Below are 26,491 nucleotides of genomic sequence, written 5' to 3' on the forward strand. Positions count from 1 at the left end.
TAATGGTTGCATGGAGGAGTGTAATGGTGCATAGAGGAGTGAAATTGACTACTGGGAAGTGTAATGGTTGCATGAAGGAGTGGAAGGGACTACTGGGAAGTGTAATAGATGCATGGAGGAGTGGAAGGGGCTGCTAGGATGTGTAATGTCCGCATGGAGGAGCGGATATGGCTACTGGGAAGTGTAATGGTTGCATAGGGACTCTACAAAGAGACTTTAAGTCCTACTGGGAAGTGGACCAGCTTATAAGCTTAGCCAAACACCCTCTTAGTCACCAAGCTTTTTCACCGCTAAAATATAACTAATTTTAGACAAATAATAATTTTCACTAGTTGCCTACAATATTAGAGATGAAACTAGTTTGTCACCAGTAACTTTAGATATTGTGACTAGTGTTACTAAATAACTAGCGACAATCTATTTTTTTGGTGGAAAACTTGAGTAGATAAAACTATCGCTACGAAATTTTTGTTTCTTCACTAAATGTATGTGCGTGTGCATTTAAGTACGACTCTAATTTTTGTTCTAAAAAGATAACAACAGTGATGAACTTTTTATGCTACCTAATAATTTCATAGGTAAAATAGAGATGATACACCGATCGTCACTAATTTGTTTATGCTATTTGTGACAAAACTAAGGTTGCAAAAAATATAAAACTTTTAGTGAGGAAACTATTTCGTAGCGAAAATATAACTAATTTTAAGACGAACAATTATTTGTCACCAATTGTCTACAACATTAGTGACGAAACTAATTTATCACCAATAATATTAATTTTGTGGCTAATATTAATTAATATTTGGCGCCAATTCATTTTTTTGTGGGAAACTTTAGTTAGACAAATTTTGCTATAAAATTTATGTTTTGTCACTAAAAGTATGTGCCTCATGTATTTATGTACGAAATATAATTTTAGACACAAAAAATGAATAATTAGTGACAAATTTTCTATTGTAGCTAATATTTTCGTGGTTGAAAATCACATTTGTTGTAGTGGCTTCTTAGTTGAAGCACTATATATTTAAGTGTTAGGGTTAGAAAGTAATAAAATATTATTTTAGTGATACAGTAATATAGAAACTATAATAAAATAGTTTAATCGTATTTTTTTAGTATACTATACGTATATTTTAATTTATTTCGTTTAATTGGTATAGTATATGTATATGAGTATAAATTGCTTTATGAAAAGTAGTGTGGCATGCATGTGTAAATGTGAAAGAAGCATGGGGAAGGTAAGACAATTAAACTAATGAGAGAGAATTGGAGGGAAAAAATTAAATTAAAAAATAAATCGGCTAAAGGGTATATCTGGAAAACGAAAATGCTTAAATATCCATTATGCCCTCAAAAGTCGTGCGAAGTTACCATAATACCCCCATTCTGGACATTTGGGCCATTCTTAGTTTGGCCAAATATATTTTCCGAAATATTTATACCTGTTCGACAGTAAAGTCAATTATTATTGTAGTGTTATTTGATATTGTTATAAGAGTTCATAATCTACAAATCCAAAAATTTCGTTTTTGTGGTAAGCATGACATATTGAATAGTAACTGCTAATGTACTTGGCAATAAAGTTAGTTGATGAGATATACCACGATGTCGTCAGAGTCCCAATCCTATTTATGATTCTTAAATAAATGTACATCTCATCGTTGGTTGTACAATAAATCACCCAAATGCCCGACAAGCAAAGTGATGAGGGGAACATTAATATTAGTAAGGAAAGGCCTAAACTACGTATCGTGCATTGTATTCATATGTATTCGCGAGATGTATTCATGAATACAGCGTAAAAATAAGCTTTTCCAGTTGTTTAAAAACGGAAAGTGAATTAATTAACTGTTAGATTATTAAATCGCAGCCATAGAAGAGATTAAGACACAATTATACTGTCAAAGAATCATAATCTTGAGTTAGAGTCTAAGAAAACGTACCGTTAAACTCCATGGATTCAGCAGCGACAACAAACGACGATTAAGCCTGAGACCAACTTCCACGATCCACTAGCTACGCGCTCTCACAGTCCGGAGAACTTGACTGATGGGGCGTCTACCGTTACCACGTATTCAAGAGGCAGAATACGCTAGGGTTTTCTAATAGCTAGGGAAAGGGGGGTTGGCCTCTATTTATAAAGAGTGCCTACCCATCACAGGCCAATAGTTATTGGACCTCACTTATCCACACACAAAATATTTAATATTAGGCCTTTTATTTATCCACTACTTGGGTCACGTCACTATCCTTTTAGGCTATAACCAATTAACGTAAGTCCAAATTGCAACATTCTCCCACTTGGACGCCAACGTTAATTGAGGACAAGAAAATAATTTTAAATATTTGAGTTTTAAGAAAATTATTTTGAAAAGAGATTTTAGACTATACGGTGGACACACTACTCACATAGCCAAGGATAGAATGACCCATATAACAGTTCATTCAGTCTCAATAGAGAAGACTAACAATGAATCGTATCAGGCATCGCACCATTTTAAGGTATGAATTCTATCTACCACCACATATGCTAGAATTTCCATCAACATGGATCAAACATGTGTGCTAAGCATTTTATCTTTCTAATTAAGGTGAATAGATTCACACCTCTTAGAAAGAAATAATCCTCCAAGTGATATTATAACCATATCACCTCAGGAGCCTCCAAGTGACACAAAATCATATCACCTTAGGAGGATTCCCTTGTGCCTTACCCGGGATAATCAAGGCAACAAGCAGCAAGACTCAAAGATATCATGAGTTTATGCAATGTCCAATTGGAAAAAAATAAATAAATTATCATGTTAGTCATAAGCATAACAGATATCAAATAACACAAGCTTGCATAACAATATAATTTATTAAAAGCAATATCTCAGTCAGCAATTACAAAGTAACTCACACTGACTAAAGCGCATCAAAGGACTCTAAAATACCCATATTTTTAGCATGTTCATTAAACACTACAGGCCTAAGACCTTTAGTCAAAGGATCAGCCAACATAGATTCTGTGCTAATATGCTCAATAGATATATCACCTTCTTTTACCATGTCTCTAGCCTTAAGAAACTTAAGGCTAACATGCTTAGAGCCTTTTGTTCTCTTATTATTCTTAGAGAAGAATACAACTGCACTGTTGTCACAGAAAATAGTCACCGGCTTACATATAAAATCCATAATTTGTAATTTAGTAAGAAAATTCTTCATCCAAACAGCATGTGAAGCAGTCTCAAAACAAGTAATAAACTCGGCTTCCATTGTAGATGTAGCAGTGATGCTTTGTTTCTCACTTTTCCAAGAAATAGAACCTCCACCCAACATAAAAATATACCCATAAGTTGATTTCATAGTGTCTTGACAACATGCAAAATCAGAATCTGAATATACTAGAAGATCGAGGTCATCAACCTTTTTGTACACAAGCATGAAGTCTTTGGTGCGTTGTAGATATCTCATCACTTTCTTTGCAGCCACCCAATGTGCCCACCCAGGATTAGAAGAAAATCTTCCCAACATGTTAACAGCAAATGCAATATCAGGCCTTGTACAAACCTGTATGTACATCAAACAACCAACAACACTTGCATATGGCACATCTTTCATTGTTCTCATTTCAACTTCATTTTTCGGACATTGATCTTTACTAAGTTTATCCTCTTTTACAACAGGTGCAACACCAGGTCTACAGTCTTGCATATTAAAAGTTTTAATAACACTCTCAGTAAAGGAACGCTGTGATAAACCCAATAAACCACGTGACCTATCTCTTTTAATTTCTATCCCAAGAACAAAAGAGGCTTCACCAAGATCTTTCATATCAAAAGACCTAGATAAAAATTATTTGGTCTCATTCAACAAGCCCAAATTATTTATGGCAAGCAAAATGTCATCAACATAGAGAACCATGATAATGAAATTACCATTAGCTATTTTAAGATAAACACATTCATCAAGCTTATTCTCCACAAATCCAAATTTTATAATAATATCATCAAATTTCAAGTACCACTGTCTGGAGGCTTGTTTAAGCCCATATATAGATTTGTTAAGCTTGCACACTAGATGTTCTTTACCAACTTCTTTTAACCCTTCAGGTTGAACAATGTAAACTTCTTCAAGTAGACTTCCATTTAGGAAAGCAGTTTTAACATCCATCTGATGCAATTTTTAAATCAAAATGAGCCACAAGAGCCATCACAATTCTAAATGCATCCTTGGATGAAACAGGAGAAAATGTTTCTTTATAATCAATACCTTCTTTCTGAGTATAACCCTTAGCAACTAACCTTGCTTTATAACGGTCTATGTTTCCCTTAGAGTCTCTTTTAGTTTTAAACACCCATTTGAAACCAATAGGTCTAAAACCTTCAGGCAATTCAACTAACTCCCACACTCCACTGTGTTCCATGGAGCGCATTTCATCTTTCATTGCCTCATCCCATTTATCAACAAATGGAGAGGAAATAGCTTGAGCATATGATAAAGGATCAGTCAGCTCTCTAGTATCACTAAGATTTTCAGTCACATACACAATTAAATCATCAGAGATGGCAGACCTTCTTTCTCTTTGTGACCTGCGGAGTGGTTCATTGTGTACATTTTGTTTAGGAACTATGGGATCTACGTCGTTGTTCCCTTGATTCTCCCCCTCATGAATAGATTGGTTTACCACCTTTTCATGTATAACAGGTACAGGGACAATGACTTCTTTCTCTTTCAATACAATTTCCTTACCACATGAACAATCACAATCACAAACATCATGCTCAAGAAATTTTGCATTAATAGACTCAACGATTCTAGTGCCACTCCCAGGACAAAAAAATCTAAAACCTTTAGAGTGATCAAGATAGCCTATAAAGAAACAACTAGTAGTTTTAGGATCAGTTTTCTTTTCTATGGGTGAATAAATACGAACTTCAGCTGGACATCCCCAAATGTGAAAATGATTCAAGCTAAGTTTTCTGGTTGTCCATAGTTCAAAAGGAGTTTTCAAGACAGATTTTGTAGGAACTCTATTCAGGATATAGCTAGCTGTTTTTAAGGCTTCACCCCAAAGATACTCAGGTAGCCTAGTCCTTGACATCATACTTCTCACCATTTCCATAGAGTACGATTCCGTCTTTCAGCCACACCATTCTGCTCAGGAGTACCTGGCTTGGTATATTGTGCTACTATCCCACATTCTTGCAAAAATAAAGCAAAAGGCCTCATACATTGACCAGACTCATCATATTTTTCATAGTACTCACCACCACGGTCAGACCTCACTATCTTAATGGACTTCCCAAGCTGTTTTTCAACTTCAGTCTTGTAAATTTTAAACTTATCAAGTGCTTCAAATTTTTCTTTTAAAAGATATATATAACAATATCTTGAAAAGTCATCAATAAAAGTAATAAAATACCTATGATTTGTGAAAGTAGGTACATAAGGTCCACTAATATCAGAATGAATAATTTTTAAGGGTTCAGAGCTCCTAGTGGAACCCTTTCTCTTAACCTTGGTCATTTTACCCTTAACACAATCCACACAAGTTTCAAAATCTTTTGGATCAAGAACAGATAAAATATTTTCCTTTACCAATCGTTCAATTCTTTCCTTAGAAAATAGGACCAAGACGCCTATGCCATAATAGGTAAGACGTTTTACTCATAACAGACCTTTTGTGGGCAATATTTTCAACATGCATTGCAGAAAAAGTTTCATTTAATACATTCAAGTGATATAGACCATCACTTAAAAAGGCATTAGCAACAACATGTGAATCATAGGAAATTTTAATAATACCATTATTTTGTTGAAATGAATAACCAGCTTTGTCCAAAAGGGAAACCGAAACTAATTTCCGTCTCATAGAATTATTTTTAAAAGGTAAAATAGATGTCCCTATAAACTCTACTTTTGCTTTGAGTCCATTGCCCACAACAACACTGGCTTCATCCTCTTTTGGCTTCCGTCTGCTTACTAGATCCTGCAAGTCATTGGTTACATGAACAGTTGCACCACTATCCAACCACCAAGAACTTAAAGGAACATGAACAAGACTAGTTTCAAAGCAGACAAAAGCCAAAAGATTACCTGATTTCTTTTTCAAAGGACATCCAGATTTCTTATGACCTACTTGTTTGCAATCCCAGCACTTGATCTCTTTCTTAATTACAGCTTGAGGACCAAGAGGATTATGAGACTGACCTTGGTTAACACCATGCTTATTAGTATGACCACTATTACCACCTGGATGATGAGACTGACCATGTTTCCTTTTGTGAAATTTGGATCCACCTTTTCTTTTATAAGAGGGATAATCAGCTGATCTAGACGAACTAACAAAGTTCACTACACCCACAACTTTCTCCTTTTGGATCCTCCCTTCCTCTACCACACAAACAGTAATAAGCTCATCAACACTCCACTTATCTTTTTGTGCATTATAGGTTGTCTTAAGCTGGTTAAATTGCTCAGGAAGGGACCTTAGGGATTGGTGAGCAAGAAAATCATCGGTAATTGTTACACCTAAATTATTCAGTTTGGTAGCAATGTTAACCAATTTCATAATGTGATCACGGACACTACCTACAAGGTCATACTTTATGGTAGATAGGGAATCAATCAGGCTACCTATCTCAGCTTTATCAGATTCTAGGAATTTCTGTCCAATGGCACTCAGGAAATCTTTTGCATTTCCATTATCCTTAATTGCACCCTTTATGTGATCAAAAATGGATCTCTTCATGATCATAAGGCTCGATTTGTTAGCCTTCATCCATTTCTCATACTTAGCCTTTTCATCAGCAGTGCTAGTAGTTGCAGGTTCAGCAGGTTTCTGTTCAGTCAATGCAAAGTCCAGGTCCATCAGACCTAACACTGTTTCAACATTCTGTTTCCACTTCTTGTAGTTGCTACTAGTCAGAGTTTCAATGGAATTTAATTGAGTAGTCATGTTGTTAACAGCTGTATAATCAAACAACACAAAAATTAGATAGAATTATGGGCAGGAATATCTTAAATCAAAAGAGTCAAAGACATCCATTACACCCCTCCTTTGGGTAGAAGATGCAACTATCTCCCCTTTTTTAAACAAAAGAAGTCCAAGGCATTCATTGCATCCTTACCTTTAGGCAAGAGATACAAAACTTCCTCCCCATATTATTCAAGAGTACAAGGCACATTGTGTCCTTCCTTTAGGTAAGAGACACAAAACCTCCTCTTATAACAAATTATCCTTATTTATACACATGAGAATTCAAGATATTATGTTCCTCCTTTAGGTGGAAAACATAGTACCTATTCTCATTAATTAATTTGGCGTCACTAGTATCAAAAGGTTAACCTCCAACACTAATGTACACTTGTAAAGGACAATTTAGACATGGTGTATTAAAAATATTTCAATGACATAAATAGTCCACCTTGGTGAAAACTATCTATTAATTATAATTCTCAATCCATGTAGTAAATGATCTCACATGTATATAATATTAAGAACTTCAGTGACTCCAAATAAATAGACCACTTTAGTGACACTATTTATTAATCACAGTTTCTTAGTTATACACGTTAATACATGTGATAAACCACCCATATATTTAAACTCTTCTATCTATTAATTTCACTCACTGATTTAAAAATCAAAAGCACGAGCAATTGAGACATAGTATTTCGTTGGTAGCCAAATTGTAAAGGTTACAGTAACATTGAAGGTGCCTCTGTTTAGCTTAGGAATCCAAATCATACTTCTCCGCTAACATGATTATTCTACCTTTATTGTACATGTGGATTGTACTTATTTATTAAATAAATAAAAGGTTGAATAAGAAAGCATAATTTCTTAAATAGCTGAAAAGTACAAATTGATTCTCACATACACTAGGTTTTAACGACTACAAGCAACAACATTGAGAACCAACAAACAGCCTCCGCCGCTCACCTCAAAACAATCAGGTATTTTTTTTTTCAAATTAAAATTAAAGTTAAATTGATAAAACGGTGATGTTCAAACTACAACTCAATTGTCACGTCAAACACATATAACTTTTAATCAACTTTTGGTGACCCAACAGTATGATCAATTTATTTCGACAAATCTGAACCAGATTTCGCACAGCCGGAATAAAGTATCGGACAACATATGCAAATACAAAATTCTTACTCAAGATTAAATAACGATCTTGATCTCTAACTATGGTGGCTCTGATACCAACTGTTAGATTATTAAGTCGCAGTCATTGAAGAAATTAAGACACAATTATACTGTCAAAGAATCATAATCTTGAGTTAGAGTCTAAGAAAACGTACCGTTAAACTCCATGGATTCAGCAGCGACAACAAACGGCGATTAAGCCTGAAACCAACTTCCACGATCCACAAGCAACGCGCACTCACGGCCCGGAGAACTTGACTGATGGGGCGTCTACCGTTACCACGTATTCAAGAGGCAGAATACGCTAGGGTTTTCTAATAGCTAGGGAAAGGGGGGTTGGCCTCTATTTATAAAGAGTGCCTGCCTACCTATCACAGGCCAATAGTTATTGGGCCTCACTTATCCACACATACAATATTTAATATTAGGCCTTTTATTTATCCACTACTTGGGCCACGTCACTATCCTTTCAGGCAATAACCAATTAACGTAAGTCCAAATTCCAACATTAACTTGATAGACTCCTAATATAACTCAACAAACTCAATTATAAAACGCAAAATTATCAATCCAGTTAAGGAAATGATTTCTCTGACGAAAAACACCCAAAAAATAGAGTAATATTCAGAGATTTAATTCATCCTTTTTTTCGTGGTATATACTTACAACCTCTACACCAATTTGCTGTATCCAACTGTATGGACATGTATTCTGGCTAGTTGTATAATGTATTCATGGTAGAATTTTAAAAAAATTCAGCATGTAAAATATTGTATTCATAATATATGTTTCTCTAACAAAATCTGAATACATCTAAAAGTCACTGTCAACAATCTAAATACATTTCATTGGCTGTATTCATTGATTTTCTATTTATATTGAGAGTATTTTACTGTATTTCTTTGTCTTGTTGTTTTAAATAAAGATATATAATTAGGTTGAAAATACAGATGAATACAGTTAGACCTAACAATGTATTTAAAAATGTTGTTGTATGAACTCAAATACATATAAATACATCCAAATACAATAGTCAAAAATCACTGTACAAAATAAAAATCAATGTATGCATGCCTTATCAAATACATATAAACACATCTGAATACAAGAATAACTCTTCCGTTGGAATTGTCAACCGGTCGCAAGAGGGCAAAGAAAATCAAAAAGTACTGCTTCCCCTACTCCCAGAACCAACTTTGCGATGTCGTCTTGAATTAGACTTCAAAGAAAAAAAGACAACCAAGAGAATTCACTTTTAGCTTTAAAAAAACTAGTAGGAAATTTGTTTTTCATATATACAGATTTGGAATTCTTCTACGGGGCAATAATGGTGACAAAAGCCTTTAGGTCAATCTTCAGCTAATGCTTTCTCCCATTTTGTATGCACTATTATTGACTGAATTTCTTATATCCACATTTGCAGTTTTTAAGTTCAGTATTGAAATTCTGCACAAGATGAAGAAAATTAGTTTGATTAGTTTGAAAAGAACATACACTAGGGTTTAATAAGGAGGTAGTTTTATATAAAGAATGAGAGAGAGAAATATTAGAGAGAGTGTTTAATGGCTTAATGGTAGGAAGTAACCATAAATATATATATTGCTATAAAAACTAAAAGGTAGCTATAGAAAATAATATTTTAAAAGGATATTTATTTATAATAAATAAGGTGTAAATCTTTGCTATAGGAGGTAAAATTTCCTTAATAAATTGCACTCGCATCTAATGGCAGATCTTGTGGACCTACAATTTAATGACGTTGTGGTTTTTTACTAGGTCACAAGGCAATCTTGGGTTGAAGCAAAAAATGGATCTTATTTCGACCCACTTATTGTCAATCAAACTTTCTCTCTCTTACCGGAACTACCCTCTGCAGCTCCATCTTCAGCCGCTGCTCAATCTTTCATTTCGAAAATAAAACTGATCCAACCCTAGGTTCTCTTACCTGGATAGTAAAATTACATTAACCCATCTGACCCTAGTATTATGTTATGAACCTATATAATAAGGAGAAATAATTTGTGCAAACAACTTTGAAAGTTTATTCGTTTTATTGTTAAAGGAGGAGCCATGATTTACTCAACTTGAATTTACAAATAACGTAACTATTGATCTTACGTACAAGTGTAAAAGGATTTTCATTTTTGTTATTATTTAAAAAGATATATGCTTTTAATAACTTTCATGGGTTTAAGTTATAAACACTGGAAGTATATAAAATTTTTACACTATTAGTATAGTTTAACATATAATAATACGTCAGTTATCATTTCTAGCTAACCACATATGAGCTTTCAGCATAATACGTTGGAGTTAGAATTTTTTACATATGAGCTTCCAGCATAATGTGATGAAATTTCATGTGTTGAAGTTCCAACATAATACGCGGGAAGTTTATATGCAGGAGCTCTATGATCCCGCATGTTATGCTGGAGCTTTCTGTGTGCTGGAGTTCCAACATAATATGCTGGAAGTTATTATACGCATAAGCTCCATAATCCGTATATTATACTGGAACTTTCCGTGTTTCAGCAAAACAACAGCTATTTTTCAATGACTTTTCAAACGCTGACTATTTTTCGATTGCCTGTATGGAAACTGGCTAGCCCGTGATATTTTCAAAAAAAAAAAAAAAAATAAGAAGCTATAGATAGCAATTTTGTTGAACGGTTGGGATGATTTTCATTCGTGGACCGCCAACTAGAGAATCAGGCAGTTCAATCAAAATAACTGCATGAAAATTTCCAATATTGTAATTAAAGCTTCACATAGTGTGCTGCTGGGATCATTACCACATGTTAGCTAGGAATTTGTACCCTTTTTAACATTTATTTTACATTGCAGCTAACTCTCTGATCACACAACTTATTATTTCTTCATTTGCATATATCATTTGCCTATATATACTCTCAACTGGCATTTCCATATACCATATTCTCTTATTTCCACATAAAGAAAGACAGAATAATAGACTTTCTTGATTTTCTCTGTGTTAACTTAGCGTTAAAATGGGAAGGTCCAAGTGCTGTGATAAAGAAGGTTTAAAGAAAGGGCCATGGACACCAGAAGAAGACCAAAAACTCTTGTCTTGCATTGAGGAACATGGTTGTGGTAGCTGGCGTGCTTTGCCTGCTAAAGCTGGTAATAATATTAGTAATTATTATTTATACAAATATTTTTCTAGCTGGTATACATTGATTATACGCTGATTATACATGGTTATAAATATATCATACATAGATTATAGGAAAAATAATAGCCGAAAAAATATAATATTTTTTATATATTTCTTTTGTATATATTTACATTATGTATGTTATATACAAAAATTATAAAAATTTTATATACTTTTTCGGCTATCGAATGCAAATAGTTTCTAGCGCGGACTAAAAGTACAAAAAAACCCTAGATTATATATCTTCCGTTATTTTTAATTTAAGCAGTTGGGTGCGGCTATTACGTTAATTCTTCTAATATTTTAAATTGTGTGATCATAGATTGTATACTTTTATTCAAGCTTGAGTCTGATTTCTTTATTACGGCTCAAACATGTAATATTTTATAATGAGTGATCATCAAGTTGAATTGCATGATCATTTCGTCTAAGTGTTTAAGCTGTTACAGAGTACACTTTATTTACTTAATTATTTTTTGGAATGCTAGCATATTATAATTTTGACATTTTTCCCTTTTTAGGTCTGCAGAGGTGTGGGAAGAGTTGTAGGCTAAGATGGATCAACTATTTAAGGCCAGATATCAAGAGAGGAAAGTTCAGTTTACAAGAAGAAAGAACTATCATTCAGCTTCATGCTCTTCTTGGAAACAGGTAATAATTTAATGAAGGACAATAAATTAAGAAAAATGACAGTAAATGATAGAACTCATTATTTTCTGCCATGGGGTTGGGGTCATAAATTGTTAGTTACCTTTGTCTCTGTCCCAATTTACATAATATATACTTTTATTTTTGTGTAACATTTTTCATGTGTGATAAATTTGTGCCACATTAACATGGTTAATTCCTCTCTTTTTTATTCAGATGGTCAGCAATGGCAGCTACTTGCCTAGCAGAACAGACAACGAGATTAAAAAACATTGGAACTCACGTTTGAAGAAGAGATTAACGAAAATGGGCATTGACCCAATGACTCACAAGCCAAAAATCACAAACAACATTAATGGTAGCTCAAATGATCAATCTAAGTATGTTGCAAACCTTAGTCATATGGCTGAATGGGAAAGTGCAAGACTTGAAGCAGAAGCAAGACTTGTTCGTAGATCAAAAGATCACTCTAAATTCCTCTTCAATAACACTCGCAACAACAACAACTACGTCGTTTCGCAACCTTATTATCAACTTCCTTGTCTTGACATATTAAAAGCATGGCAAAGAGCAAGCACAAAATTACCAACAACAAATGACATTAGTTCTATTCTTCTTGATGGTTTTGCTAACAAAAACCTCGAATCATCGATACCATCAACGTTAAATTCCTCGGGAACTTTGTTCGTGAACAATGTACCAAGTAACACAAAAGTTGGTGAACAAAATCTTCCTTTGTCCGCAATTACTTGTTTGGAAAATCCTTGCCCAACAAAAGATATCCAAACAGACCTTCCAAGTTTTATGCAAGAGTTCTCAGAGCTATTTGATACGGAATATACACAAAATTCAGCAAATAATTTTACTGGAGTACAAATGGATAATTATATGGGAAGTTGCTCAGGGGATTTTGAAGATAACAAGTTTAATTGGAACAACTTTCCTTATTTGGTCACTTCGCCAATTGGTTCTCCAGTATTCTGAAGAGTCCCTATGTGTTTACGTTCTACTAAGGAGATATTAGGATAGGTTGCTAAAATAAATGGCATGAGAGGATCGACCTGTTCAGATAATTCTGAAGAAAGACTGTCGGGTGATAATTTTCTATTGCTTTAAGTTTAGTTGAGTTTTTTTAGTGATTATTATGGTAACACTTTAGATATGTATTTGTATTCAAGATTTGTATCGCTAGTTCCTTATTAGCGTGAAGTTTAATTTATGAACTGATTGATTAAAAGCATGTATCTTTATCTAATAGCGTAGCATCCTTTGTTTTCTTAGGTCAATATTGCTCCTACAGGTATTTGTTTACTATACCTGTATATCAAGTTTTAGTGAATTCATTTACAAGCCTTTAATTTTTCCTTGGAACGGATTATTAAAAAAGATCCAAAAATAAGCCAGGAGACACTAATCAAGTTTTCAATCATTAAAGATTGAAAAAACTTTATTTCGAGGGAAACAAATCTTCATATGTTTGTCGTGAAGATTAGTTAGTGCATGTTGGTATATCGAGACTAATTCATTGGTTCATCCGTTTTGTTTAAGAGAACATGTAATTTGGAAAAATGCATAAGTACCCTGATCTATACCTGGATTCCCAATTTTTCTTTGCGGGAATCCTATTACCCCCTAAACTTACTTTAAATGGGCGAAATAGCTTCCTGGCCACTTAAACTTGTAGGGCTTTTTAAAGCCGATACACAAACTTTCGTCTTTCCCATTTAAACACTCAAACTCGTGAAACCTATAACTAATAAATACATTTGACCCTAGACCATACGAGCGTGTATTACATATTCGCTAACGTGTCCATCCAGTCAGCAAATGACCAATGAGACTGGTACACGTCAAGGGCGCGAAATTAAACCCCAACCGATAGGGGTCCCCCCGCTTTTAATCAATACACCGACAAACCCTCCCCCACTTTTCGTCTCTTTTCCTCTCTCTAACCAACCCTCCCCTCTTAAACCTAGGTTAAGCAATGGCTGAAAATTAGTCATCCCCACACATCGATAAATCTTAATCACTCCAAAACCAACCGATTGAGGTCCCCCCTCTTTTAATCAAACGCTGATCGAGCTTCGTTTGGTCTGAACTTTCGATTTCAATCACGTTATAGGCTCTGAAGGTTAGTTTGTTTATTTTGATGTCGTTTTCTTTTTTGTCTTCTAATTTCTTGTGAAATAATGTGGGTAATGTTTGATAGTGAAAGCTATTTTTGTCTGCATGCACAATTTTACATCTGTTATTTTGGTATTTTATATTAGGGATTTTATATTTGGGGATTCAATCGAATATTCACTCTTTTTTAGGGGTTTTATCTTTTTCATGACTGATCTGGCATTTGGGGTTAAAAAATTAGGGCTTTTGTCTGCATGCACAAATTATGAGATTTTATATTAGGGTTTTGGGGAAAACAGTCGTATGTTTACTTTATTTTAGGGGTTTGTCTTTTTCATGAGTGATATGGCATTTAGGGTTAAAAAATTAGGGATTTTTGAATATCAAAATATTCTTCTCTCCCACTTTGCTAAAGTTTATGGCTTTTTAGGGTTAAAGTGTATCTGACTTGTCCCCCCTCTTTTTTATAGGTTTCAATGGCTGTCTATGTGAGATTACAGTTTCAACATCTAGGGTGGTTAGTGGTTGACCCAATTATGAGGTATGTAAATGGGCAAACTTGGCCAGTTATTCTTCAAGCTGACATTGATGAATTACATATAATTCGTTTTCATGATTGGGCTAAGGATATGGGGTACTTACAGTAGATAAATATNGGGGTACTTAACAGTAGATAAATATGCATGTAAAATTAACCAAAAATGAGAATTTAGATTTCTAAAATATGATGCTGATGTGTTAGCTTTCTGTCAAGACCTTAAGGATGGGGATTCTGTGGAGAACAACATGTGTGAGACCTTTAACAGTTGGATCTTATCTGCTAGGCACAAGTCTGTCATAACAATGTTAGAAGAGATTAGAGTGAAGGTGATGGAGAAGGTGACTACCATGAGAGAATTTGCAACAAGGTGGATTTTCTGATGTATCTCCTATGGCAATGGGGTACATAGAGGAACAATCTCAATATGCTGTTAAGCATGAATTTAAATGGAATGGAGACACTGGGTATGAGATACAACATGGGGTTTACAAACATATTGTTGACTTCTCCAACAATACATGCACATGTAGATCATGGCAGCTCAAAGGAATACCATGCTCCCATGCAATATGTGCAATGTTTTTTAAGAGATTTGAGCCTGCTGACTATGTAACCTACCGGTACAAGAAAGAAACATACCTGAAGGCTTTTAGTTGTTACATACAGCCAGTAACCAACATGGAGATGTGGCCATCAACACAGAATCCAACTGTTAAGCCTCCTGTAATTACCAAGATGCCTGATAGACCTAAGAAAAATAGAAAAAGAGCTCAAGATGAACCTAAAAAGAAGTTTGGAAAGAGATCAAGGAAAGGGACACCAATGACATGCTCTAATTGTAAGACAGTAGGCCATAACAAGAAGGGGTGTCCTATCCTGGTAATATATTCAATTTTTTTCTGATTGTGTCTTGTACTTTGGTTGTTTCTATTTCTCATTTTATATTTTGGAAATTTCAGAAAGGACAAGGATCTGGATCAACAGGAACCACTAATGCTGGTGCTACTCAACCATCACAGGCTGCTCAAACAACAACTCAACAATCAGGTCCTACAACTGATTCTGGAACTGCCAGGACCACAAATACTCAACCATCAGCTGTTGCAAGTGCATCTGTAAGTATTTTTTTTTTTACTTTAGTTATTCTGTATTAGGACCATAATTTTTAAATTACTAGATAGTATTTTATCTTACATCAGGATACTGGAAGTATGAGATCAAGAACTTCTGAGGATATTATAGCTAGTGTTAGAGGAAGGCCAAGAGGTAGTGGACTTCGAGGAAGACCAAGAACTACTGGATTTGGTATATTGTTTAGTGAAACAGGGACAGTGATAGAAAGGGTAAGATCATTAAGGATTTGAATTTTTATTTATATATTAGTAGTTTGGGTACTGGTTTGGCTTTTGATGCAGTGTGGATCTAGAGATAGGGTACATTCTGCTCCTACAAATGTAGTGGATGCTGGGCAGCCAATATCGATCTTGGATACAGTGCACCTGGACTAAGGTGGCAAGGAAGAAATGCTATATCACAAAGGCAACTTCAACAACAGTTGAGGAGAAGACAAACTCAAGCAAGCCTTAGCCAACCTCAAGTCCATTCTTCATCTCAGCCAAACTTGAGCCAATCTCAGCAAAACATCAACCAATCTCAACCTTGAAGATGATTGAATATTTATTTTTGTGATAACTTAAGTCTGTTAGTTGCAGAACTTAATTTGTAGGTTAACTTAAGTCTGTTTAAGTATGACTTTTCTTTTGGAACAATGCTCAAACTATTTCTGCTACTAGACAGCAGTTCAGTGCTAATTTTGTCAACCAAGAAGGTTGATCGAACTTGGTTGTTTATATATGTGTGCTTGTTTATGTTAAAATTGCTTTTCATTCCACAAAAAATACATCATTCATTCTGCCATTATCATTGTACATAGGGTTATGAAGACACTTATTAGTGCTAACTAGACTAAGAAGAAAATTACAATTATTAGTGCTACTACAACAACTAAAGTTAGAATGATCTTCACCCTCTTCCTACGCTGTAGTTGATCTCTCTAATTCTTGATAACAACCCTGAAATCACCTGTTTATAGTGATCTGGAAGAGGTGGGTCAAACCACCTAAAAAAATTACCAGAATTGGCTTGACCATAGTTTGAGCACCCATAAAACCTTCTTCCTGGATTTGTTGGCTTCCAAGTGATGCAAATATGAGCTTCAACTCCACAATGACAAAATACAGGACTTTGATTCATTATCACAGTCTGGAAAAAGAAAAAAAAATTAAAGAAAGCTTCAGATTTTAAGAAATATGAAGGAATGAAGCTTCAAATGCATATAATAGAGGGATAATGTGTTTTACATTAAAGGAATAAGAACCCACTTAAATAGGCCCCATTTTTTACCGTTGGGCGTTGGGAAGGGGGCTCTCACGCTCCTAAACATCGTGACACTCACGCAGCAGGCTGACTAGGACCAACTGAAGCCACATGAGATGGGTCAACGGTCAAATGTGTTTATTAGTTATAGGTTTCACGAGTTTGAGTGTTTAAATGGAAAAGATTAAAGTTTGTGTATCGGCTTTAAAAAGCCCTACTAGTTTAAGTGGCCAGGAAGCCATTTCGCCTTTTAAATGTAATTATTTGCACCCTTAAAGTTGGCAACCAAACTCTTGGCAAGTGGTGAGCTACACGCGCCCCCACATGTATTTTTAGTACTTTTTTTATTCTTTCTTCTTTTTCTTATCCTTTTTTCTTACTTCTTATTATTCTCATTTTTTTGGTTATTTCATTCTCTTTCTTTTTGTTTTGGTCACCGGCGGTATAAAATGGTGGTCGTCGGAATTTCACAAACACCATTTTTTCTGGCGAATTTTTTTTTTCCGGCGACAGATTTTATCCCGATCTAAGTGTGTTTTGTTTATATATATATATATNTATATATATATATATATATATATATATATATATATATTATAATTTATGTGTGGGAGGAAGAGCAAAAGAAATAAAAACGAATATAAGCTGAGAAAACTTTTTCCAGGGGAAGGTTTTCCAATGATGAATTTTTTTCCCCAAATCTGAGTGTATTTTGCTTTGCTTACGAATAAATCTTTTTGAGAGTTTAATTTGTGTGTGAAAAGAAAAAATGGAAGAAAAACGGTTAGACAAAGTCGCCGGTGAATGAATATCCGCCGAAATTAGAGAAGAAACGAAAAGAAAAAGTAAAAGAAAAAAGACAAAGAAAAAGGAAAAGGAAGAGGAAAAAAAAGTAAGAAAAAATGGTAAAAAAGAACAAAAAAATAATCTGAAAATTGTTTTTTCCTTCTTCTCACTCTCCTTCGGGAGAGTGAAATACACACACTCTGCCACGTCAGCGTTAAGGGTGCAAATAATTCCATTTAAAATAAGTTTAGGGGGGTAATAGGATTCCCATGAAGAAAAAGTGTGTAGTTGAAAATCCGGGTATAGGTCGGGGGGGGGGGGTACTTGTGCATTTTCCCCATGTAATTTTGTAATTTTCTAGTCAAATCAATTAGTGCACGTGTGAAATCTCACTAAAAACACTTTTCATTTTACTCAACGTGGAATGAGAGTACAATACTGATTAAAAAATGTTTTTCTTTCTTTTTCTTCTTCTTTTTTCCGTTTTGTTTTTGTGAAATTGAGCCATGCAGAATTGCAGATGTAAATTGAACCTAATTTCTTGGGGAAGAAGAAAGAAGGGAAAGAGAAGTTCTGTTATTTGTTGATGAAGAAATGAGGTGATACTCAGCTATATACAAGTCTCTCACTTCTCACACGTGCACCTGAGCTGATATTCAGCTATATACAAGTATCTCACTTCCCACACCTGCACGTCACGTGTTCTAACTGACTTGTAACTAATTTCATAATTGCGTTTTAACAGCTTACTAATTGCACTTAACAGCTAATTGCTCAGCTTAGCTTCTCACTTTAACTGCTTTGCTGCTTCTCATTCTATTACTCCCCCTCAAGCTGGAGGGTGGAAGACATGGAGCACTCCTAGCTTGGACAGAAGGAGATGATGCTGGCTAACTCCCAAACCTTTAGTAAGGAGGTCTGCAATCTGAGATTGTGTAGCAATATATTTGGTTTCAATAAGCCCTTCTTTCACCTTTTCTCGGACAAAATGACAATCAATGTCTATATGCTTGGTGCGCTCATGAAACATGGGATTTGTTGCGATTTGGATAGCTGCTTTGCTATCACAATGAAGTTGGATTTGTCTGGAGATAGGTACACCTAAATCTTGTAGCAGTCCAACTAACCATACAATTTCTGCCACACTAGCTGCCATGTTGCGATACTCAGCTTCTGCTGAACTTTCGACTAACTGTGTGTTGTTTCTTGACTTCCATGAGATTAGAGAATCACCTAGCTTAATGACATATCTTGTGACTGAACGCCTAGTGTTAGGACAAGCAACCCAATCAGAGTCGCAATAGGTTGTCAATTGAGTGGCTGAGTTCTGGCTTAGAAAAACCCCTAAACCAGGACTACCTTTGATGTATCTCACCACCCTCAATGTCGCTTCCCAGTGTGACCTCTTTGGCTGCTGTATGAATTGACTGAGTACCTGAACTGTGAAGCAAATGTCTGGGCGTGTGATGGTAAGATAAATCAGCTTTCCAACCATTTTTTGATAACTACATGTCTTCAAGCAAAGGATTATCAGTGTCACCAGTCAATTGGTCAAATTCAACAGTGGTTAGTCTGGTATTGGCTTCAAGTGGTGTTATGGCTGGCTTTGCACCACTGAGTCCAACATCAGAAATTAGTACTAAGGCATACTTTCTCTGATTGAGAAATATCCCTTGCTTTGATCTCAACACTTCAATCCCCAAGAAATATTTGAGTTCTCCAAGATCTTTGACCTTGAAATTGTTGTGTAAGGCCCGTTTAGCTTCTTCAATGAGGTCCTTATCATTCCCAGTAATAAGTACATCATCAAAATAGATTAAAATGATCACAATCCACCCTTCTCTCTATTTAGTGAACAAAGAATGATCATGAGGACTTTGACAGTATCCTGCTTGTAGCAGAACAATAGTTAGCTTGAAATTTCATTGTCTCGACGATTGCTTGAGTCCATATAAAGATTTTAAGAGTTTGCACACCCTATACTCCCCCTGCCTATGAAAACCTTGAGGTAAGTCCATATAGACTTCTTCATATAAATTTCCTTGACAAAAAGTATTATTAACATCCATTTGGTATAAAAACCAGTTCTTTGAAGCTGTCACACTAATGACTATTCTAACTGTGACCATTTTTGCAACGGGAGAGAAGGTTTCGTGATAGTATAGCTCTTCTCTTTATGTGTACCCCTTTGCTACCAAGTGAGCTTTGTACTTGTCTATCTCCCCATTGGCCTTGTACTTGATTTTATATACCCACTTTGAACCTATAGTCCTCTTTCCAGTAGGTAGTGCAACTAACTCCCAGGTTCTGTTCCCTTCTAATGCATCAATTTCATGTTGCATTGCTTGAATCCAATTGTGATCTTTAGAGGCCTCCTTTAATGATCTAGGTTCTGTTGGCATAGAGAAAGAGCCCAAGTAAGCTTGGTAGGTAGGATTAAGATGAGTGTAGGTCACATATTGGGATATAGGATAGGAACAATGTGCCTTTGGCTTGACAGTATTGATGTAGTCACTAAGCCAACTTGGAGGTCTGATTGTTCTGCTTGGTCTCCCATGTGTGTGCGCTTGAACAGAACCATGTTGCTCATGGTGTTGATCTGTTTTTGTCAACTCTACTAGTTGTGTCTCAGCTTGATCAAATCTTGTAGCTGCAGGGGCTTCAAGTGTCTGTGGTTGATCCACTACATCATCTGTGTCAGGTGCTCCATTAGGGAAATTAGGTGAATCAATGGCTGAACTTTCGACTGCAGGTATTGCTACTCTTGGTTCAGATATTGGTTCTGCACTTGTAGGATGTTCATCATGAGGACCTCCTGTATGTGTCTGGATTACACCTGTATTTGTGGCATCTATTAAATAGAAAAATGTCACCTAATTCTTCTTGAGTCTCAGTTTTAAAAGGAAACATTGATTCTTTGAACTGAACATTCCTGCTAACAAAAATTTGATGATCTTCAAGATCATATAGCTTGTAACCCTTTTGTGTTTTAGAATATCCCACAAATACTGTCTTCCTAGCTCTTGATGTGAATTTGTCACCTCTAGGCAACCTGCTCGCATAACAAAGACATCTAAACACTTTTAGATGAGATAATTGAGGTAGCTTACCATGCAACAACTGAAATGGTGTTTTCCCTTGCAGCATTGTAGATGGCAATCTGTTGATCAAGTACACACCAGTTCTAACACAATCTCGCCCAAAATTTTATAGGCATTGAACTTTGAAAGGTTAATGCTTGTGCCACCTCTAGTATCTGTCTATGCTTTCTCTCCATAACTCCATTTTGTTGTGGAGTGTAAGGACAACTTCTTTGATGAATCACACCATAGGAAGCTAGGAGTTCATTACATTTTGAGTTAAAGAACTCACCACGATTATCAGATCTAAGGATTTTTATATTCTTGTCAAACTGATTCTTTATTAAAACAAAGAAGTTCTTCAATACTACAAACACTTAACATTTAGATTGAATTAGACATATCTAAATGTATCTGCTGTAATCATCCACTATGGTAACAAAGTAGTGCATTTTATCATATGTAGATTTTTTTGTATGGACCCCATACATCTAGGTGCATCAATTGAAAAAGACTAATTGATCTACTGTTGCAATTAGGAAACTTTAGTCTGCTCTGTTTTGCCAAGGGAAAAATTTCACATCATTCTAATAGTTCAGCATCTACTTTATTCTTGACATCTGCAATGTGTTGCATTGCTTCAATAGAAGGATGCCCCGGTCTTCAATGCCACAGCTTTCCACCATTGTCCTCCTTATGAACTATTTCTCTTATTGTAGGTTTTATTGCTTCTTGTAGTATGTACAATCCTTCCTTTTTTTTACCAATCCCCAGAACCTTTCCATTGAAGAGTCCCTGGAACACACAAAAATCAGGGGAAAACAAAGCCACACAAGAAAGTTGTTTGGCTATCTTGGACACTGAAAGAAGATTAAACTTGAAATCTGGGACATGTAGAACATTTTTAAGCTTATAGCTTCCAAAAATTACTGCATCTCCTATACTTGTGATTTCTGCTCTACCGCCAATAGGTACTTGAACTCTACTGCTATTTTGATCTCTTAGTGTTCTAAAAGTAGTCAGCAACTCCTTATATGGTGTAATACGATGTGATGGCCCTATATCTATTATCCATTCACAAGCAAAATTGTTGGATGATAGTGATGTCATACCTGCCATGTTACATGTTATGTTATCTGCACTATCACTAGATGTTGGCTTGTTCAGCATATTCAGTATCTGCTTGTATTGTTGTTCAGTGAAGAAGTGACCTTGTGCCTCTGATGAATTCATGTTTTCTCCTACAACTATAGAGTTGGCAAAAGGTCTGAATCCACCAGATTGTGTGCCCTTCTTCTTGCCCTTAAAATCCTATGGGTAGACAATAATTTTGTAACAATTTTCCTTCAAGTGTCCCTTGTGTCCACAATGCTCACAGATTACACCAAGCTTCTTAGGCTTAAAACCTTGATGTGTTCTTCCTACTAACATTGTTAATGGATACTTGTTCATATCTACCACACCTAGTAATCTTTGGCTTTCCTCCTGAGACACTATTGAATAGGCTTCATTTACTGACACAATAGGTCTCATTGCTAGCAGAATACTCCTTAGATTACTGTAGGATTCATTAAGTCTCATAAGGAACTACAAAATCCTCTATGATCTTAAGTGCACAACATAAGGTAAAGACTCCTCAGAATCACAAGAAGGAAGTGGAGCTAAGACATATAATTCATCCCAAATATCCTTCATCTTAGAGTAATATGAAGTGATAGAGTCAGTACCCTGCCTTAAGGTAGCAATTTTAGTTCACAAATGAAATATCCTAGTCAAATTTGATCTATCAAATCGCTCCTCAAACTCACTCCATACCGTATTAGCATTTACGCATACACGATACTGGCCATCAATTCTGTCGCGACTGTGCTTCCTATCCATGACAGAACAATAACGTTGCACTTCTCCCACTGTTCTGCTAGTTCTCCTCTATACATGCCTTTGACACAGGTTCCATCCACAAAACCTAATTTGCCTTTGCCTCGAAGAGCCAATTTCATCGCTCTACTCCACAACGCGTAATTATCTGGCCCTATGAGTTTGTGCGGAATTAGGACTAGTCCAGGCGCATCTCCAGCTTGAAGATGCAGTGGATGGTTGTGGTCAAGTGAAGTAACCTCATTTCATGCCATTTTTACGGAGATTTGAGCTTCGTATTCTTCTGCGACTCACAATATTACACAAATCTGCGCTTCATGTTCCTCTACGAATCTCGAGTTTTCACAGGGCATGAATCGTCGTCAATCTACCCGCTCAGAAACCATGTGAAATTGAACCATGCAGATGAGAATTGAACCTAATTTCTTAGGGAAGAAGAAAGAAGAGAAAGAGAAGTTCTGTTATTCATTGATGAAGAAATGAGCTGATACTCAGCTATATACAAGTCTCTCACTTCTCACACGTACACCTGAGCTGATACTCAGCTATATACAAGTCTCTCACTTCTCACACGTGCACCTCACGTGTTCTAACTGACTTGTAACTAATTTCTTAACAGCCTTTTAACAGCTTACTAATCGCACTTAATAGCTATCGCACTTAACAGCTAATTGCTCAGCGTAGCTTCTCACTTTAACTGCTATGCTGCTTCTCATTCCATTAGTTTTCTCCATAAGGTAAAATGGTGTTCGACAAAGACAAATTCCGAATTTAAAGTTTATGAATTCTTACCGTAATCTTTAATATACAATAATAACTGAGTTCACAATTAGATATTTATATATACTTAGTGGATCTTTTAATAGAATTATCGGATCTATGCAAAAGTTACTGAATTCCTGAAAACCGCATACAATGCACTAATATATTATACTGGTGTTCGAATCTTGAATTTTCTTTACGGTAAGGGTTCACTCACGCTGTTTCTCAATTAGTTCTTAGTAAGTGTACTGTAACTCTTAAATGCATTTAAGCAGTGACGAAAGCAGTTCTTAGGCAACATATTCATTCAGACTCGATATTTTCAATGTGGAGTATATACAATATATACGCGTCCAGAAAAAAATACATATATATCTGTTTGAAAACTCACTAAAACTTCAATAATTATAAGATTTGAACTCATAATTTTAAAATTATAATATTAAATAAACTAGTCAATTTCTGGTCACAAAAAAGTGACCTTCTACGTGCATATAGTCGGAAGTCTCTCAGGCGCAGTTGCAGTTCCTTGTGGTAGGATATTTCTTATTAGAAGAAAGTCCCATTTTCTTTTGCATTGCTTTGACTTTTGATTAAATGTTAAAAACGTTAAAGATTGAATCTATCGTGATAACATAACTGTCTCATGTTTTATTTTTCTTCTGGGTAAATATAATAACAATCATGCTTATTCTTAGTTTCTAACGTCATTGTAGTATAACATTTAGAAGGTCAATAAATAAAGCATAAGAGGTGAGAGAAACTGAAATAATGTATACCTGAACCAATATCAGACCCGTGGTCCTCACGTTTTTAATTTTATTTACTTCATACAGTTTCTCTTTTCGCTTTCTAACATTTCGCTTTCTGTTATAAGTCCATCAAATAAAGTTAGGTAAATGAAATTATTGTTTAGAATCTTAGGTCCATTATATTCTATCTTACAACATAAATAGAGTCTTTTGAGGAAGTAATATTAATTATAAATATCCATTTCTATTTTTTCCCTCACATGTCAGCTTTACATTTTACGATCATTTCTTCTTTGTATTAATGTGTCCAAACCAGGGCATCTCCAGCTATGCAAACTCTAGTTTGGGAAAGAAGACAATGATAAATTAATTAGAGATCAGATATATATGTACGAATAAGCAGTCAAGTTGGCAAAAATTAATACTACTCCATTAGTGGGAGTGGGAGGGTATTTGTGCGACTCTCGCCGCTAAATCATGATGAAAGATAAAGCTGCACGATCGAATATTTTTGGTCATTTGTCCTTTAACTTATATATGCTGGTATTATAAATTTAATAACTTTGGGCTCCCTCACTCACTGCGTTCCAAAGCAAGCTCCTACTAAATCCTACTATTCTTTGATATTTCAAGCACTCTTAACCGTTAATCCTTAACTTTAAAGGGCGTGAATGTGTAGATCAAGAAAGAAGAGCGGGATAGCGTCCGATTGATGGAGCGTTTTACAACTCGTCATGCAAGCTAGCGAATATCAAAGACGGCATCAAGGACGATTAGGTGTGACTTGCTTGATAAGGGTGAGAGAAGACGTCCCTCAAAGCTCCATTAACGTAAAATAAATCGATTCCTACGGTTTCAAATTACCATACATGATACTTCAAAGGAGGTTATCATTAACCTACTGCTAATGTATAACTTGTTATAATATGTCGTTTGACTTTTTCGCAGATTACTAATTATATTCCATCTGTTATAGCCTACGATTATTTTGTAGGTGACCTAGCAATGCCAACATTATTTGACAGTACCAATATATAAAAGTTAAACTCTATAAATTCTTACTGAAACAAGCTACACGAGAAAGAAAAAAATTAAGCGACCAATTAATACACATCAAGTTAGATATGCGTAGAATCTAGAGAATAATGATAATAATAGATTTTTCGCTATCGCTAGATTTATGTGGGGTCTTTAAGTATATACCACATTGATCACTTTAGTCCCTCTCTGCCCTGTACATAAAGTAGAATTTAATAAAACAGTCCCCCCGTCAACATTAATATTAATGTAACGGGAACAGATACTTATATTTTATTAGGCCCTTTGCCGTGACAGTCGCCCAAAATTAAGCAACATTAATAAAAGGGAAGAAACAATTAAAACGTAAGCTAAGGGTTGAGATGCATCGAATTACTGTAGAGATATGCAGATATATCCCATTATAATTAAGAGACAAAAATATGTATGGGAGAATGAGACATTGTATACCTGCTACCAAAATAATAGCCGAAAAATGTATATTATATTTGTATATATATACATCTTGTATGTTATATATAAAAATTATACAAATTTTATACACTTTTTCGGCTATCGAATGTAAATAGTTCTGACGCGAACTAAAAGTGAAAAACCCCCAAATATGTATCTAAGGAAATATTTGTAACTTGGGATGTTACACGTTTCTAAGGTGAATTTGGGGGGAAAATGTGAGATGATCATATTTGCTCCTATAATTATTTCACCAAACATGAAAAAATGAAATTTGTATTAAGCAAAAAGTTAATGCATTCCTAATATCACCATACAAGAAATATGAAATTCTTTAGTTAATGAAAAATATCTAGCAATAAATAAAAAGAAAACAGTAAATTTTTAAATATTCAATTCATAATTATAATTTTATCCAACACTAAATACACTTACCAAGAGGAAAAGAATCTATCAACTTATAGTATAGATAGAGAAATACATGTTATGTCAGAATTTGTTTTTTTTTTAAAGGATATATTTGGAATTCACTACACAAATCCATTGTATTTTATATACCCCATACTTTAAAGAGATAAGAGTAATTATTGTCAATTAATAGGGAAAAGACAAAAGCACGATATGACTAGCAAGCGATCTCTAGCTTGGGAACAATTAATGGAACTGGTCCATTAATCTGTTATGATAAGTAGGAGTAATTAAATACGGTTGCTCCATGGTACAAATAAACAATTA

At 35.0% G+C, this 26,491-nt stretch overlaps 1 pseudogene; it reads left to right on the forward strand.

Moving 5' to 3' along the window:
* The first annotated feature begins 11,125 nt into the window (after positions 1 to 11,125).
* On the forward strand, positions 11,126 to 13,138 carry LOC109219978 (annotated as a pseudogene).
* The last annotated feature ends 13,353 nt before the right edge of the window (positions 13,139 to 26,491 follow it).

The sequence above is a fragment of the Nicotiana attenuata genome, unplaced genomic scaffold, assembly GCF_001879085.1.
Source record: "Nicotiana attenuata strain UT unplaced genomic scaffold, NIATTr2, whole genome shotgun sequence".
Lineage (NCBI taxonomy): Eukaryota > Viridiplantae > Streptophyta > Magnoliopsida > Solanales > Solanaceae > Nicotiana > Nicotiana attenuata.